We start from the raw sequence: 12,695 nt of genomic DNA, 5'->3' as shown, positions 1-12,695 counted from the left end.
TTTAAAATGCAGAGATTTTTAATATAGTAGGTCTGTGCAATAATGTATAGCCTAGTCCAGTGTATGGGGTGTTAGGGGAGGGGTGGGAGTGGGGACATGTGGTGCTCCTTCTGGGTAGTTTGTCCACCTTTGGTCCCATCCTTGCACTCAGCTCTTACCTTTGGCTCCTAGAAGCTGTCAGCATGCGACAGCAGCCACACCCCAGGAAATTGTCTCAAACCCTCAGTGAGTTAGGGACTTCCCCTGTATATGAAGAAAGGCTCCAACGGATTGAGTGGACAAGACCAATAGTGGGTCCAATGGTCAAGAAGCTGATTTCTGCTCCTGCTGTAGAGGAAAGCGAGAGGCAGATGGGGCTTGTCAACCTGGGAAGGTAGTTCATTAAGGTGAAGGAAAACTTTGATCCTAAACCTCTTCTGCCTTGTGGGATATCTTCGGGCAAAGAAAAGGCTAAGAATCTGGAGTGGAATCAATAAGATGCTTGGAGGGTTCCTTGTATGCCTCCTTCCGGCAACTCTCTCAGCCAAGCTGGTGCCAGATATATTGTTCTATTTTCCTTTGAACTGCATCAACGAGGCAGAGAGAGGGCCTTGTTGTCTTGGCAGCCCAGGACAACAAGGAGCAGTTTGACGTCAACCCCAGTCAATGGCACAATCCATTCTGTCTGTCTGTCTGTCTGTCTGTCATACTGTTTTTATTTATTTTCATGGTACAAATGGATGCCAACAACAGCCTAATAAAACACATTCCGCTTCTGAAAATGCTTGAAGAGGTATAGTTGCGGAGAGATGTTCTAGTACCTGACTACAGAGTTTCCCAGAACACCCTGTACAGCTCACTACTTGTGCCATAACACCTTGTACAGCTCCATAGGATTGACATGATTCATAGGTTTTTACTTCAAGCTTCTGTAATTATTATCCACAGTGAATGGGTACGGCCACCACTGATGGAAGCTGCTTGCCCCCGAATACCAGGACCTGAGAATCACATGTGGGGAGTGTGCTGCTGCACTCAGGTCTTGCTTTTAGCATCTGTTTTAGGACCCACCTCATTTTTATGGTTGCTGTTTTAAAATGTTTTTAATGTTTTTAATGCCGTAATCCACCCTGGGACTTTACAGTGAAGGGTGGGTACTAAATAAATTAATAGTAACAACAATAGAATTATATGCACTTGTAACCCAGTTTCCTCCTTATATAGCTGTGAATTTGCTATCTTCCCATTAAAACCCCTAGTTCAAACTTGCAAACAATAGTTTTACATTCCTTGGAAACATTGCAAACATAGAGGAAAGCCTAATGTAGAACCTGAACTGCTGCTCAAACTATGTGCCATATCCTATCCTAATTGAAAATTACTGAACTGTAACATATGGAATTCTACTGCACCACATGCATCATCAATATTAATTTTATAGACTGGCATAGCATCTTTGCAGATAAATTGTTCTGTAAAACAACAGTTCCTGCAGATACTTGTGGTGGGGAAACGCGAAGTATCTTCGCTTGTCGTCATCCTCCTCCTTTTCATTTCACCCAGGAAGATGGTCACCATGCAGACTTTGACATTATTGTTATTTTTTGCTAGATGTGACAAAAAGTTTGTAGTTCATTACTCTAACCAGAGAACTAGAAGATCAAAACACATAATTTTTTTAATCCAGATCATCTGAAGAAGCACTGTTAGTCTTTCCTCAGGCCACAGAAGCTTGACTAGCTTCAAGTTGGGAATTTAGAAATTCTGGATCCATGTTGTCTTCCCAGCAGAGATTCCAGTTCTCTTCCCAGCAGAGATTCAGGAAGCAGCCTCACTACTGGCTCTCAGGAGATTTTCCTTGGAGGCTGTTTTTTTTTATGCTTGCAGGCCATTCATTTCTTAATGGTTATTCTGTATGTGCGTGTTTTATCATAATTTGTGTCTTATTGTGCCTGCACATATTGTTGTACAATGCACTGGGGCTTTATATGAGTTGGCAGTGTAGGCATATTTTTATAAAGTACAGCACATGCTTATCAAAAGTATGCAGATTATCCCATGAAGTGGAATTCTATAACTGGTAGCATTTAGTTAACAAGTAAAAAGCAGCAAGTAGAAAATGTCATTTGTCTAGAAGTGTCGCTTTATAATTTACCCACTTTCCAATAAATGCAGCGGTAATTTAGCGCTCTCCTAATTTATTCTTAATGGCTAAAATCCTATTTGTGGAGTTCACCATCCATTCTATGAATCTATCCCTGCTGCTCACTTGACATCTCAAAGATTGGATGTTCTTTTTAAAACACATTTGTTAAAACCAGCCAAACCTCCCCTATGATTTATCGTTCATTCGCCTTGCATTCTGTTTTGAAAGTTATGGAAGATAAACACACACATATATAATGTCAAATGCCTGCTTTTGTTGTTACTATACTTTGACATGAATAATTATATCTTGTAACATCAAAGCTTCATAATGTGGATATTGACTGATTAGAATAATGCAGTAAATTGCAATTTGGTTCCTTGAAAGCAAATAGCTCTGTGACAATTTTGAATTGCACTGAATAACTGGGTGGTAGTGAGGTGTTTCTTTAAAGGCCCAATCCTATGAGCCTCAAAACTACCCTAAATGCATTTCAGCCACCATGGTCCTAGCTTTGCCAGTGTAATCATGTATACGTTTGTAGGTTTTAGTTCAAATGGCACAGCGATGTTTAAAAGAACTCTGCCATTTAGCCCACTTCAGACATTATTTGCACAAAGGGAGCAAGTATGGCTGTAGGGTTGCATGTTTACCCCCACACACAAAGTCATGTGGCTCCTCCTCCTGTTCCCACACTGTTTCTGTGTTGGAGCACAACTTGAATTCACCTCATGTCATGCTTCATGCAGGACTGGGAGCCTCCATACATATATCTGGGACCCCACTTCAGTAGCTATGCCCCAGTATGACAATTGCAAGAGGAACCATGCAATCTGTGGGGGCAGCCTCTTGCCACCATATTTGTTTACTTCACACAAGTGAGCCTGAACGTGTTTATTGTTTATTTTATATATATATATATATATATATATATATATATATATATATGTGTGTGTGTGTGTGTGTGTGTGTGTGTCACCAAAGCCAGCTGGTGGTTTGAGGAGATACTTGGCAAAGTGTCCTCTGGTAGGCCCTCTTCTATAGTAGTGACCTTCCCAATTGCACCAGCAGCCCAAGCTGAGGCACCAGTGCAGCAATGTGGGATCTAAATGGTGTGGCCACATAACCGATTGCAATGCCCCAAAGACATATTCTCTGATACTCCTCAGATCGAGTGCTGCGACTTGTGCTTCAAAACTGATGCTGCATCAAGGGATATTGAAAAGCATATTTTAGATCATGTGCTTAGGGCAGTGACACATCTTTGTCAGAGCCATCCCTTTCCTCAGCCTCATTTGCTCAATCCTGGTCAGGCAACAGTTAATTATGAAGGGGCCATTCAATTGGTCCTGTGTTTAAATGCGTGCCAGGTGATTCCTGCATTCCAATGTTTAACAGCCTGGTGTGGAAAGATGGAGCAATTTCTATGCTAATAGCAGTAAATGTGTCTGGTGCCTTAATTTATATATAACAGTCAGAGGCAGACTATCTCTGAACGTATTATTGTGAGATTGAACCTATGAACTTTCAAGATTCCAGAAGCTTCTCTGAATTTCCTGAATCTTGGTTCAAAACTGATAATGTGCATAGGATTGACCTATGGGAATACTGCCACCTCTGAAAGTCATAATTTAATAACTTATATAGTCCATTTTATCAATCATAAATGCATTTACCCTCAGACTTAAGCACTTAACTATATTTTTTGCGGTCAACGAGTTATAATGGATATATTTATTGCCAAAATCATGTGAAAGGTCAGTTTTGGAATTTAATTTCTATAATGGGTTGTTGGTGACTGACTTTATTTTCCAGCCTATATTATGTTTCATAATATTATTTAATGGCATGTGAAGTCATGTGTTCCCTTAAAAAAAAAAAATCTTACTCAGCTAGTTATCAGCTCTGACACCTGTTTTCCAGAGTATTAGCCTTTATTATCAACTTTGGCTTACCTCCGTATAACCAACTACGATTACACGCAGCTCTAATTGTGCTCTTGTCACTCAAGCTGAATAAATACTGGCTTTAAACCTGCTTAATGGTAGGACTCTGATCTGAAGTAAGGCAAGCCGGTGCAATAGGAACAAAGGAATAGAGGTCTGCGTGTGACCTTTATTGTGAAAAGGCATTATCTGACAGAGAAATTAAAGGCTGCAATCCTAACCTGACTTACTTGAAAGGAAATCCTGTTGAATTTGATAGGATTCACATCTGAGTAGACAGCAGTGTAGAACTACGCTCCTATGTGCACTTACTTGAGAGTAAGCCCTATTTAACCTAGAGCTTAACCACACTTCCTCTTCTGCTGCTGTTTTCCCCTGCAGAAAACTGCTCTTTTGCACTCAATTGGAGCAAACAATTGTTTTCCTCAGTTTTCCTCATTTTCCTCACATTGCCATTTGTTTGGATCTATAACTCAAGAGTGAATCTTCCCTTGGAAAGGAGTGGGGCAAGGAGAAAACTGCTTGGACCCATGCTTTCTAGACACGGCACAAGGGGGAACGTGGATGAACCCTCAGTGGGGCTTTCTTCAGGCACTGCTGTAAGAAGTTGTAAACCCAGGGTCTGTGCTCCTGAAATATCCACAGAGAATGAATGCACACTGAATGGAGAACTGGCTCTCCTGAGATAGCTGTGCCTGCAGTTAAATGGCTGCATACAATCTACTTACATACAGGCTGGGGTGCCGACTTGAATAAAATGTTGTGGGGGCCCAGGAAAGCCCCGCCCCACATAATCAGTCACATGACGCAGTGCACACACACCATTTGAATGTGAATGCCCATCAATTTCCGAGGGCCCAGCCTCCTCAAATATTTTATTGTGGGGGTTGAAGCCCCATGGCCCCTAGGAGTTGGTTCCTATGCATACAGGACTTCCTCTGTGCCAGAACACACAACCTTTGTTCCAGAAGAGAAGCTATTGTGACTGCAGAGACCCCCTTCTGAAAGTAAGACAGTTTAAGTGCTAAGTACTTGTACAATGGTACTGCTTATGTCTCCACTATTTCTTTTTCAAGAGGGGAGGAGTGAGACCTTTTAGGTGCCGGCCATATGACCTCCTAGGTCTAGGTTCCACCAGCCTCTTCTGTGTTTGGATTCCATGCAGATGTTCAGCTGGTCATACATACTTGGCACACCACCCCAATCTCCAAGCGGTGTGAAATTCAGGGGTTCGGGGCCAGGGTTTGTTTTTCCTTTTGGGAATGAGGCACAGTGGAGACTGTGGTGTCTTTAGGATATATGGTTTACTTACACATCTATGCAACCTGAGCCTACAATGGAGAGGTTTGTAGCATTAACACTCCCAAAGGGCTCTGCCTCTCTGGCTTGCTGCCTTACAGCTAAGTCACATTATTGCTCTAACCTCCCCACACTAAACTCTGGGTTTATCTGTTGAGGAAGGGGGACTCCACCCATTTGTCTTCTTGCACTGAGCTGCCTTGATCCTTTGTTCTCTTGATGGCCTGTTACCCAGACACTCACCTCAACACAGTTGAGCCTGGCTTAATTAGCTCTTAGCACTTGCTGGATCTAGGGGTTAGAGAGGTCTGGCAACCTTCTTAACAGCCCAAGTCTTGATTAAATTCTATCACTTACTGGATCCAGGGATTATAGGAGTCTGGCGCCCACAAACTCATAACAATACATTTAAGAATGGAGGAGACGAACTATTTTGGACAGAATAATTATAGTCTCATTTAGGAAAAACAACAACAACTGAGTGAACATCTAAGTCTGTACAACTCAAGAAGCACAGCTGTGTATCTGCAAAGAAATACTCAGAAAAAGAGGAGACAAAGCTACAGAATAAGAAAAGATGACTCCTCTCACTAAGTGGCTCAGAGAATGGATAATAAGAAACTGTGCGGGAAAGCCAGGGTGAAATGAAACTCCTCCACCCACCCTCTGGCTTCTCTTTGCAGCTTATTGGAATTCAGAGCATAACCATTTTAATTATTTGAAGGAGCTTTCTTTTAATTGCTTATGCTTGTGGAGATTGATTTCAAAATGAGAACAGGAATGAAGAAGGCATGGGCTTTAATATCCCCTATGTTCTTAGTCACCCCACTAGATTTTTCTCAAGGTTTTGCATTTGTATCACCTACAGAAAAGAAAGATTACCAGCTACCGTTTGCCTTCCACCAGGTTCAGATGGTGTTAAATGCAGACTATTTCAATAAGAAATTTATTGTGCCATCCTCCATCACTATGATTGCAGTCCTCAATGTTGAACGAGTTGCCTATCCAAGCTATAGAAGGGAAGAGGAGCCAGCCAAAGATAATGCCTTTCCATTAATTGTGCGGAAACCCAATTATAACTTTTATTACTTGCACAGATTATATTTGCAATATATTATACTTGCAAATATAATAATAATAAAACATTTGGACCACTTTATATCATTGAATGTTCACTAATAACTCCCTCCACACAGAGAGAGAGACTGACAGACAGACTGTACAGATGCAGAAAATAAAAATTAACTCATAACCAATGTCAGTTAGAATTATGAAAATATTAAAATTCATTGAATTGAAATCAGGGCTGACTATATATTCAAGAACTATGAAGTTGGCTCACTAATTGATCAATTTTGAGTTTCGGCAGGGGGCATCGTTGATGTTAACCAGTCCTGGAATGCTTCAAGAGCCATCCCTTTGATACCTGGGCATGCAAATAAGGCTAATGCACAGGACCACCCTGCTTATAGTGGTTGTACCGTATTTTTCGCCCCATAGGACGCACTTTTTCCCCTCCAAAAATGAAGGGGAAATGTGTGTGCATCCTATGGGGCGAATGCAGGCTTTCACTGAAGCCTGGAGAGTGGGAGGGGTCGGTGCGCACCGACCCCTCTTGCTCTCCAGGCTTCAGGAAGCTATCCCCCCAGCCGCGCAAGCTCCCAGAGCGATGCCAAAGGTGCGCGCACCTTCACCAGCACTCTCGGACCCTTTCTGGGGGCTGGGGGTGGGGGAAGCTCGGGCTTCCCCCAGCCACGCAAGCTCTGGGAGTGATGGCGAAGGTGCGCTCACCTTCGTCAGCACTCTCAACCTGCTCTGGGGGCTGGGGGAAGTTCGGGCTTCCACCACCCCCAGCCCCTGCAAGCTCCGGGAGCAATGGCAAAGGTGCGCTCACCTTCGCCATCGCTCTCGGACCCTTTCTGGGGGCTGGGTGTTGCGGAAGCTCGGGCTTCCCCCAGCCCCGCAAGCTCCAGGAGCCACTCTGGCTCCCATTCTGGGGGCTGGGGTCGGGGGAATCTCAGGCTTCCCCCGCCCCAGCCCCGCGCCGGGGGGGGGGAATAAATTTTTTCCCCTTTATTTCCCCCCCAAAAATCTAGGTGCATCCTATGGGCCGGTGCGTCCTATAGGGCGAAAAATACGGTAGTTATAGTGGCTGTATTTGCAGTAAATTAGTCAGATAAGTTTGTCAGAAGTCCAGTCAAGGGGAGAAGAGCAGGGAGCAATTACAGGCAGGGATCTTGTGGCAATGGGACCCATAAAAATCTGCCTTATACCAGGTAAGGCAACTGGTCCATCCTTCCCTAACCTGGCAAGTACAACTCCTAGCAGCAGTAGCTCTATAGCATCTAATTCACAGGAACTGCATAAAATGCATGCACTCCACCAATGAGCTATGAGTCCTCCCACTCTCTTTCCCTCATTCAGTTGCCTCCTTATCAGCTTAGCTACTGTTCAGTGTCAAGGTTCAGATGAATCTCAAATACAGCATACCAAAATATAAGGAGATTTCCCTGTCAAAATGGAATTCTCTGTGGTTTCTGATGTGGATGGCAAAGCCTTCCCAAGGAAGCACCAGTTTTCATATTATAAAATTCAATTAGCCACAATCTAATTGAAACACAGCTTTTCTGTAATTGACTCAAGTCAGCAGGCTCCTTGCCCTTTAAAATGAAATTTAATACACATTCAATGCTCCTGTTAACATTCCCAGCAATGTTTCTTTGCTTTATTGATATCAGTGTGTGCTGTAGATCAGTCTTCCCTAAGCTAGAACCCTTGCAACATTCCTGATTGTTTGCTATGCTGGCTGGGAATGATGGGATTTGTAGTTCACAATCCGGAGGGTACTAGCTGGGTAAAGCTAACACAGGCAATCCATTAGAACAAAAGTTTTTTGTTTTTGGTTAAAGCAAATGATAAATAAGTGATCAAGCTTCCTCAAGTTTAACAGGTGAAAAATAGAGAGGTTAAAGAGTTTGGCCCAATTTGCATGAAATGAAATTGGAAGGGGGGGGAATCCAAATGTGCATTTTCTCTCATTGTATGTGGACCTTTGCATATTTCGAGGTAGGAGAGGATTCAAACATGCAAACCTCCGCTTGCCCCCTGGGCAAGCCAAATAAGATTCTGTTGATTGTATCTGAGAAACCTAACATTAAACAATTCACTTTTTAATCTGTACGAGAAATCTACACCTCACAGTGATTTACGGGAAAATGATAATAAATTAGGCATGCCAATTAATGAATTAAACTTGAGTCAGGTAATTAAGATTTCTCTGCTGAAAATATAATCATGTGAATACAGATGTACAACTCATGACAGACCAAGTGAGCACTTGCTTTAAGCACCTCCCCATACTTATTTGTTCCATTCGCAGCCTGCCTCTGATAAAATCCAATTCTGCATGTAAAATGGGATTTTCTCAGATTTTCCTTACTATTTAAACATGCAAAACAATGTACACTTGCTCCCTCACCATGGAAAATGGGGAAGAGGTATGAACTTACTCAAAAGTGTGCTCAGCATTTGGCAGGTGCAGAGGCAGATCTATAGCATTGGAGCGCCTTGCTGACAGAGCCTAGGGAAAGGGACACCTCTGCTGAATCCTACTGCCCACAAGCAGTCCAGATCAGGGGTTCAGATTGTTATCTTACTTTGGGATTCATCCCCCTATGAGTGTTAAAGGGGGACAGGAAATGACAGATGGGCATTTTCAAACTGAATGCATGTTTTACACAGGATTTACCTTCAAATCTCAGGGGGGAAAGATGCAAAAAGGCATAAACCGTCAACTGTGAAAATTGTGTCCAGTAGAAAAGTGTGGCTAACCAGCCGGAATACTGAACATTTTGTTGCAGATCATATTTGGGCATTATTATTTATATTGCAGCATTCATGTCAGAGTGTAAGTTAGCATGCTTTACGGTAAGTCCATTGCAAGGCACTTAATAACTAAAGCAGCTTCCTTTCTTGCTTTTCAAGTTTCATTGAAACTCTGTAGCAGCATTGCTTAGGACTCAACCCTCACCTGATTCACCCTGATTCAAATTTCTGTGACTGACTACTGTAAGCACTTCAAATAGTCACTGTAAATATCATGTTATGTTGCGTCATCATCGTAAGCAAGAATACAGAGTACAGTCACCTTAAATGCATGTGTTTGAAGTTATGCTGCATTCCTAAACTCAGTCACTTGTGAATTCTATTGAAAGCTCTTGATTTACTTTGGGAAAAGTGCACTCAGAACAGCAATGATTATTTTTTTAAGTTCTTGACAATTTAAAGTAGAAAATTGCAAAGATATGAGTGGCTGCTAAGAAAAGGTAAGTTATCATTATAAAACAAAATACAGTTTCTCTGTATCAAAATCCCTCTGAACAGCCTTAAATTACACAAGTTAAGCTATCCAGGGATGCCTATAAAGGCAGAGTAACTGATTACTCACTTCCCCAAAAGGGTAAGTTTAGAAACAGGATATGAATTGATGAAGGAATCACTGCAAAAGCAGAGTTACTCACACTTAAAAGACTTTGGAACATGATTCTATTTTAAAGGTGGTTTGACAGCATAGGCCAGCAAGGGACCCACTTTTTCTCAAGGGGATTTGGCTTCGTGTAGCAAAAAGTCAAAATGATACTGGCCCAAAGCTCATAACTTACATTTAAACTTCACATGTGGTCAAAGAATGCTATGCAATCTGCAGCTCAAAGCACCTGCAAGGCTAACACAGATGACCACATAACCTCCCCTCCTTCTTCCTGAGTGTAACTGATGCACCCAAAAGAGGTCAGGATGGCACCCTACATATTAACTCTACAGTGGTACCTCGGGTTAAGTACTTAATTCGTTCCAGAGGTCCATTCTTAACCTGAAACTGTTCTTAACCTGAGGTTACATTTTAGCTAATGGGGCCTTCCACTGCTGCTGTGCCACCGCCGCATGATTTCTGTTCTCATCCTGAAGCAAAGTTCTTAACCTGAGGTACTATTTCTGGGTTAGCGGAGTCTGTAACCTGAAACGTCTGTAACCTGAGGTACCACTGTATATCTAAAGTTTCATTGGCAGCATTAGCCAAAGAGTGGAGCTCAAATCACACAACTTAATTCCTAATCATTTCAGTGGACACCACAGGTCTACTTTAGGCTGCACCAATGCATAAGTCCTGGGACAAGTGTAAGGAACCTAGGGGGGGAAACAGCTGGGGGAACAGCTAGAGAACAGCTGGGGGAAGTGCTGCCTTGCCCAGCCCCTGCTGCAACTCCCGCCACTACCACTGCCATACCTGCTGCCGCTGCCTGCCACTACATGCCCCAGGCGTGCAGAATTGGGCCCAATGCATGATGTCACACACCTGACCCCCCCCCCCCAATCTGGCCAGACCTGCGGGGACACCCAGGCATCCCTTTGAAGATCACCAGAGTGCCTTCCTGGAAGGGGCTCCAATGATTATGGCAGGGAGTGTGGAGGGTGAAAATTGCACTCCACACCTCCTGCCTGGCAGGCCGGCGCTTGCTGGAGGCAGCAGGGGATGGCAGACCCCTAAATATTGGGGGAGGGGGCTCAGCTCTTTGCCTAGAAATATTGAGGGGGATGAAGCTCCTTCTGCCCCCTATAGCTGGCACTGCAGCATGCCCTGCCACACATCCACCACTGGTAGAGAAGTGGTGCCACCATCGGTGCTGATTTCAGGTGAGATGTCACCCCAAATGGATGCAATCTTGCCTTAAATTGGTGTTGATGCCTGCATTGCTTTGCCACTGGAAGAGATGGCAGGGGGGCACGGGGGTACTGCCTCTGGGGTTTATGCTGTCTGAGGCAGCAGCCTGCCCTGTCACCTCCATCAGTGGTGAAGCAGTATCTCGCCTGAAGCACACCAGATCTCATCCAAAATGGGTGATGATGATGGCAGTGCTTCTCTGCCAGTGGCGGATATGGCAGGTGCAGATGGTGGCAGCAGGAGCAGCAGCAGGGGCTGGGCACTTCCTATTTCGCCTCAGAACAGGGCATGCTGCTCCTGCTCACACTGAGTGATTGCTGTGCCAGCCCTGTGCAATTCCATACCCACTTTCCTGGGAGTTAAGGGCCATGGATAACATGCAAAACATGAGGAAACGTGCAAAAGCCTTGCCCTTATTCATGCTAACAACCAGACCTCTATTCTCAGAGGAGGAAAAGCTCCGCTCTGAGGATGCTGTTGTAGGGAGGGGGCAGAGCTATTACCATAAGGCAGCACAGTGAGGTGACTGCCTCAGGTGGTGGGTTCCTGCAAGGATCCTGCAGGGATCCTGAGGTAACAGATCCCACTGTTGTGCCTGAGTGCCGTAGGGCCCACCCACTGCTGCCACTGCCATCGAAGAAGCGAGGAGAGGTGGTGGCAGCAGTTTCCCAGTTTTGGTTGATGAGGAGCACAGAAGCCAACTCCTTGGGAATAAAAGCTCTTTGCCCTCCACCCCCCAAAAAAATATTTGAGGGGATCGTCGTCCCCCCAAGTTGATGGACATTGCCATTCAAATAGTGTGTGTGCTGTGTCTTATGATCGATTATGCAGGGTGGGTCTTACTCCCCCTCCCTATTTTATTCAAGTTGGCGCCATTGGCCTCAGGAAGTGAAACTGGATGGGCTTCCCCGTGGGAGGCGGTATTATTTTGTTAGGGGTGTGTGTGTTTCTTTTAAAGCGTCTGGGTTGAGCTTGAGGTTCTAAATCGCTGCTGGTAGGTCATAAGACTCTTAATCCAGGATCGTGGATTCAAGTCCTATGTTGGGCAAAAGATTCTTACACAGTGGCGTAGCGTGGGGGGTCCAGGGGGGGCCGGCCGCACCGGGTGCAACATCTGGGGGTTAGGGTTAGGGGGCACAAATCCACGGGTTAGGGGGCGCAAATTACTTGCCTTGCCCCGGGTGCTGACAACCCACGCTACGCCACTGTTCTTACATCTCAGCGGGTTGGACCCTCGCGATCCCTTCCAACCTTACAAATCTATTAAATATAGCAAGTGACCAGGGCTGAGATCCTATATCCCGCCTCATCCCAGGTGCCAAATTGAATAAAATATTGGGGAGTTGGGGGTTAAGCTACTGTAAAGGTAAAGGGACCCCTGACCATTAAGCTACTGTATTTGAATGCCAATGCCCATTAACTTTGGGAGGGAGGCAGACCCCCTCAAATATTTCATGAAGGGACCACGGCAACAAGGAGTTGGCTTTCCTATGAGCCTCATAGAAACCAGCACAGTAAACCTACTCGAGAGGCAGGTGTAGGGCAAAGCCTGTTGCTCCTGAAAACAAAGGAGCGACTCATGACACCTCGGCCAGCTGCGAGGATC

Source organism: Podarcis liolepis, assembly GCF_965112155.1.
Source record: "Podarcis liolepis genome assembly, chromosome: 9".
Lineage (NCBI taxonomy): Eukaryota > Metazoa > Chordata > Lepidosauria > Squamata > Lacertidae > Podarcis > Podarcis liolepis.
The sequence above is the reverse complement of the archived record's forward strand: the minus strand, read 5'-3'. Positions refer to the sequence as shown.